This window comes from Chrysochloris asiatica, unplaced genomic scaffold (genome assembly GCF_000296735.1).
Source record: "Chrysochloris asiatica unplaced genomic scaffold, ChrAsi1.0 scaffold00104, whole genome shotgun sequence".
Taxonomy (NCBI): Eukaryota; Metazoa; Chordata; class Mammalia; order Afrosoricida; family Chrysochloridae; genus Chrysochloris; species Chrysochloris asiatica.
This window is the reverse complement of record NW_006408622.1, coordinates 425,196-431,559: the sequence shown is the minus strand read 5'-3', so window position 1 is coordinate 431,559 and position 6,364 is coordinate 425,196. Positions and strand designations below refer to the sequence as shown.

The following is a 6,364-nucleotide window of genomic DNA, read 5'->3' as shown; positions in this document are numbered from 1 at the left end:
CCCCCCCCCCCCCCCGCCCCACATAGAATCCATTCAGAATTATGGACTCTGGGTTTCATGTTAAATTGGAAATGCATCCCCAAACTGATTCAGTACTTTATGGTCCCCTGCCTGGTTTGACCTCATCTATCACAGTTTATGTAGAAATAAGAAGAACACATCTCTCTTCACATCAACTTATTTTATTACAAGCGATCTGCCCACAATTTGTTCATAGTCCCATTAGAGTTACTAAAGAACCAACAATTTTTACTGTGAAGACAACAAAGAAAACCCTTTCAACTGTTAAATATTTCATTAACGTCACAGATGTGTAACCACTGATTACAAGTTCAGATTTGACATCCTATTTTCCTTCATGTACCATAAATTTTTCAAGAAGACATTTCCATAAATTCTCATATGTAGATGAGAGTAGATATTACAGTTTAGTGCAAAACCCTTAAAGAAATAAGAGGAAATAAATACCTTATTGACAAGAGGGCAAAATGTGAAATTAAGACTTCCAGCAAAGCTGTTAACATGATAAATTTAGGCTAAGTGTCATTTTATATCCTATCACTGTGACCTATTTCAAGTGTTCTTGAAATACCCTCTTCTAATTTGCTTCTCCCATTTAGATTTGGTTTTGGAATAAAGCCATAGACTTTTTTTATGAAGCAATTTTCTGATCCTCTGCATTTATTATAGCTGCCATACTGGCAGTACATACCTGACCTTGATTACCATTTGATATTCATACACGACGAATGGAAACTTGTGTGCCATTTAGCCATAGCAATCACACATTTGGTTGTTTAATTTTAGTTAGGATCCTGTCTTGGAACATCTGAATATTGATGGACAATTTGAAAAAAAGATTTTCAAGCAGGGGAAAAAGAAATGAACAACAGAGGGAGTCATAAGTAAATTAGCTACAGTAATGTGATAAATTCTGACGGCTGATTCTCAGAGACAAAATTCCCAGCCTCTCTACTCGATAGAGGCTGGATACTCAAAGCAGGTAATTGGATGTCGATGAGTGTACTACAATCAGGGCAAGACAAATTAGATGAGGTCTGCAATGCAGTGGAAGTCATATTCTACAGCCTGTAGAAAAAGCCAAAATCTATTTTTTTTTAGTCAAATAGGAAATCAGTATTTGAATCACAATTACTGCTTCTTAAGGGATATGGAGTCTTGGCATTGCCCTGTAGGATAAGCTCTGGACTTCAAGGTTGGTTTAAACCTCAAGGTTGGTAATTCAACCCTACCAGCAGCTCCTCAGAAACCTTATCCAGAATCGTTATGAGTTGGAGCCTACTAAAGGCCCTGAACAACAACAAGGGCTATATTCTGGAACTCTTCCAACACAGACCTATTTGTTCTTCTGGCAGCCCATGGTACATTCAATATGCTTGGAGAAGAATTGACTCAAATGCATTGTCTCTCATACTTCAGACATTTTATCAGGAAGTACCAGCCCCTGGAGAAGAACTTTATAAGAATATCATGCTTGATGAAGTGGAGGGTCAGCACAAAAATGGAAGACCCCAAATGAGATGGATTGACACCAGCAATGGCTTCAAGCATAACAAGGATAATGCAGGGCATACCAATATTTTGTTTTATTTTGCACAGAGTCGCTATGAATCAGAGCCTAACAAGGGAATAGATAGATAGATTTGTTGTTGTTGTTGTTAACTGCCATCATGTCACTTCTGACTCATAACAACTTTCAGATAGTTTCAGAGGAGTGGATGGTGAGTTTGAACTAGCAGCCTTCCTGTTCAAACTGCTCTTCCTATCTAGCATGTTATTCTGCAGTGACACTGCAGGTGTGGGCTGTGGGTTAATGTGCTGGACTACAAGATTTGATCTGCAAGGTCAGTGGTACAAGCTTGCCAGTTGTTCCTTGGAAACCTTATACAGGGTCGCTATGGGTCGGAATCTAATTGATGACACTTAACAACAACATATATATTAGTCCCTGGGTGATGCAAATGTTTAACATTAAACATTAACATTAAACTTGATGCTAAGCAAAAGTTTGATGGTCTGAGTAACTCAGGCATTTGGAAGAAAGGCCTGATTTCAGCCAAGATCCTTCTGATGGCAGCAATGAAACCTCTAATTCAAGGACATCTTCTGAATCCGGTTTGAGTTTCTGGCACTTCTTTATGGAGATATTGCTGCAACCATTTTTGAATTATTTTCATCAAAATTTTACTTGCCTGTGATATTGTTGATATTGTTCAATGGTTTCTGAACAATCTACTTCTAACAGATGAGCCATTAAAAATCCTATGGAGCACATGGCTACTGCGACACCTATGGGGTTGACGTGAATCAGGATGGACTCCACAACAACTGTTTCTAAGGGAAATGCCATGGGTGCCCATGATGGCCCTTACCCCATACTGTCTTCTTTATAATCAAGCTCAGCATTATATTCAGATATTACAACTCTTTCAAAGCTCTGAGATTTGACTTTATTTTACTGGCACAAAATGCCTTTTCTTTTATACCAGAAATGATGGTAAATCTTTTGTTTTTCTTTGGGGGAAGGAAATATGTTTTTCTGTTGTTGACTTGCAATTTACTTGCTAATTATTTCCTTGGCAAGATTAAAACTTTAAAACTCTCAAACTGGAATCCAAAAGCTTGCTGTACCTTCTACTAGTTCATGAAAGATTACATACTATCATTAAGTCTGACTCATAGGAATGTTGAATTGAATGCATCTCCTTTAATACAGGAGAGTGATATTTTTGAATATGTCAACATCGTGAATGTGGAATGAATTAGCTTAACTAAAACTAAGTTGACATTTCTCAGTGTATGGTCTCCAAGTTAGTCTGTAGATCATCATCTGATCCAAGAAAAACAAGACGGCAGGGAGCACACACAAAAAGACAGTGTGATGAATTTTTTATGTAGTTAAATTACACAGTCCAATGAACTTCATGTATTTGGGTGTTTAAAATCATTTGTTTTGTAAAATATATGATATTATGATAGTGGGCAATAGTTGAATTTTTGTATGTTTTGTTCTTTATAAGGATGTGTAAGTATGTGTTTGTATTTCATATCTTTCCTTTAAAAAAAAAAAAAAAAGTTTAGAAACCTCACATCAGTCCTGAAAATTATTTCTTATAATTTTACAGACTCATGAAATCTAAATTTTGGAGAACAAATAAGTCAGTGGTCTGGCAAGGTAGGATGTCAGGCACAGTAAAAGCTCCTATGCTGTAGTGTAGCCTCTCCATTGGATAAAAATGATAAAATATATACCAGTTGATTAATAGCTTTTCACCATGTCCTTATGTGCTATTCACCACTCCGATCACTCTGCCTCACCCGTAGGACAGATCTCACCTTCAATTGAGGCAGTCATGCATGCTAGACACTCATGGGCAGAGATCTCCAAAGTACTACTCCAGTACTGAGTTCAAATCCATTCTGATGAGTCAGCAACTATAACACGATAACTATTTTTTATCCAGTCAATTCTGAGTCTTTGTAATCCCACATGTAACAGAAAAGAACTGTGTTCCATAAGATTTTCTTTGTTGTTGTTGTTTTTTGCCATTTTTTTTTTTTGAGAGTGAGCTTATTTTCCTTGTCGTTACATGCCTTTGAATCAATTCCAACTCATAAAGACCCTATGTGATCATCATCACAATTATTGCTGCATTTGAACCCATTGCAGTTTCCACTGTGCCCATTCTTCTCATTGGGGTTCTTTCTGGTTTTCTCTGAACCTCCACTTTACCAAGTATAATGCCCAAAGTATGAGAGCCAAAGTCTTACCATCCTTGCTTCTAAGGAGCATGGTAGCTGAACTGCTTCCAACACAAACTTGTTTGTTCTTCTGGCAGTCCATGGTACTTTCAGTATTCTTCTCCAACATCATGACTCAATGCATTGATTCTTCTAAGGTCTTTCTTATTTATTGTTCAGCTACCACATGCATATGGACAATCGAAAATACCATGGCTTGGGTTAGGCACACCTTAGTTCTCAAACTGACATTTTTGCTCTTGAATACTTTAAAAATGCCTTGCCTAATGCATATGTCATTTGATTTCTTGAACTACTGCTTCTGAGTGTTGATTGTGGATCCAAACAAAATGAACTCTTGACAATTTCAATCTTTTCTCCTTTTTGTTGTGGTTGTTAAGTACTGTTGAGTCAGTTCAAACTCATAGCAACCCTGTATTGGGTTTCTGAGGCTTTACATCTTGGAGGTAACAGAGAGTGTCATCTTTCTCCTGTGGAGTGGCTTTGGACTAGAACTGCAGATCTTGTGGTCATTTGTAGCCACCAAGCTCCCAAGCATGATGTTATTTATGGGTCAATTTTTGAGGAGTTATGCTTTCTTTACATTGAGGTGCAATCCATAGTGAAGGCTGTATTCTAAATCCTCTTTGATTTCAGCAAGCAAAGTTGTATAATCTGCACATTGCAGGTTGTTAATGAATCTTCCTCCAATTATGATGCCACTCTACTCTTCATATAATCCAGCTTCATGGACTATTTACTCACTGTACAGATTGAATAAGTATGGAGAAAGAATACAGTTCTGGCACAAACCTTTGCTGGTTTTAAATTATTCAATTTCTCCTTGTTCTGTTCTAACTACTATCTATGTACAGATTCCTCATGACCACAATTAAGTGTTTTGAAATAACCAAAAAAAGTCATGATTCACACAGTCAAAACCTTTTCTTAGTCAATAAAGCACAAGTAAAGATCATTCTGGTAGTATCTGATCTCAGTCGAAATCCATCTGATGGCAGTGATGGTAACTCTAGTTGCATGTTCTCTTCTGAATCCAGCTTGAGTTTCTGTCTGTTCCTTGTCAGTGTACTGTTGCAGCCATTTTTAAATTATTTTAATCAAACTTTTACTTGCATGTGGTATTAATGATGCTGTTTGATGATTTCCACATACCGTTAGACCACCTTTCTTTGGAATAGACAAAAATATGGATCTTTTTCAATTGGTCAGCCAGCTAACTCTCTTTCAAATTTCATGGCATAGATGAGTGCTGCCATCAGTTTTTTGAAAGATTTCCATTTGTATTCCATCAGTTGCTGGAGCCTTGGTTTTCACCATCTCCTTCTGTACAGCTCTGATTTCTTCCTTCAGTACCATTGGTTCTTTTATCATATGCTATCTCTTGAAATGGTTGCACATTGACAATTTCTTTTTGGTACAATGATTATATTCCTTCAGTCTTCTTTTTAAGTTTTCTGCATCATTCAATATTTTTCCCATAGAATCCTTTAATATTGCAAGCTGAGGTATGAATATTTTTAAAATTTCTCTCAGATTGAGAAATGCTAAGTATTCTTCCCTGTCTTAAATTTAGGCCTTTGCACAGTTCATTATAATACTTGACTTTGTCTTCTCCAGTTGACCTTTGAAAGTTTCTGTTCAGCTCTTCCTCATTTCTTCCATTCATGTTAACATCACTATTCGTGACAAAAAAAATCAGAGTCTCTTCTGACAATCCATTTTGGTCTTTTCTCTTTGTCTTGTCTTTTTAGTGACCTTTTGATATCTTCCTGTAGGATGTTCTTTTTAATCTGTTTTTGTCATTGTGTGTAATGTGTGTCTATTGCAAGCAGCATATTGAAGGGTCTTTTTTTCTTATCCATTCTGTCACTCTCTGTCTCTTAACTGGTGCATTTAATCCATTGACATTCAGTGTAATTATCAATTGGTATGACGTAATTGCTGTCATTATGTTAGTGTTTTTAGTGATACTGCTGGTTCCTTTGTTTTGCATGCCTTCCTGTGCTGAGTTCATACTTTCAGTGTTCTTTCTTATCAGTTTTTTCTTAGTTTTAATGTTTCCATGTCCTTACTGGATCTTCATTTTCTTGTTATGCTGTGAAGTATTAATTTTCTTTGAGGATACCCAATGACTTATTAACTTTTCCACCATTTGAGACAGTCTATTTTATCCTGCAATCTACCTGAACTCCTCACCATCTGGATCTCTATTCCTATATTTTTCCCTTCTTTAACATTGTCATTATTGTGTTCTTTAACTGACCTCCAAGTTCCTCTGAATTTGTTGTAATTTTGTTCTGTTCTGGACTCTTATATCTGTTGACTGGCTTCAGGGTGGTGTTGCCACGTGTGTCAATATCTGGATGTTGTCTGTTCATGTTGTGTTTTTTTTTTTTTTGTTGTTGTTGTTTTTGTTTGTTTTTGTCCAAAGATGTTTTGAAGCACTGGGTTGGCTTTGATGTTTTGAAGCACTGGGTTGGCTTTGACAAAGTCTCTTAGCTTCTGTTTATCCTGGAATGTTTTGATTGCACTGTTATATTTTATTGTCAGCTTTGCTGGGTAGATGACTGGCAGTTTTTTT

General features: G+C 36.6%; 1 pseudogene; it reads right to left on the bottom strand.

The window, feature by feature from the left end:
- Window positions 1-6,161, bottom strand: part of LOC102837984 — a 167,257-nt pseudogene extending 161,096 nt beyond the window's left edge.
- Window positions 6,162-6,364: the final 203 nt, after the last annotated feature.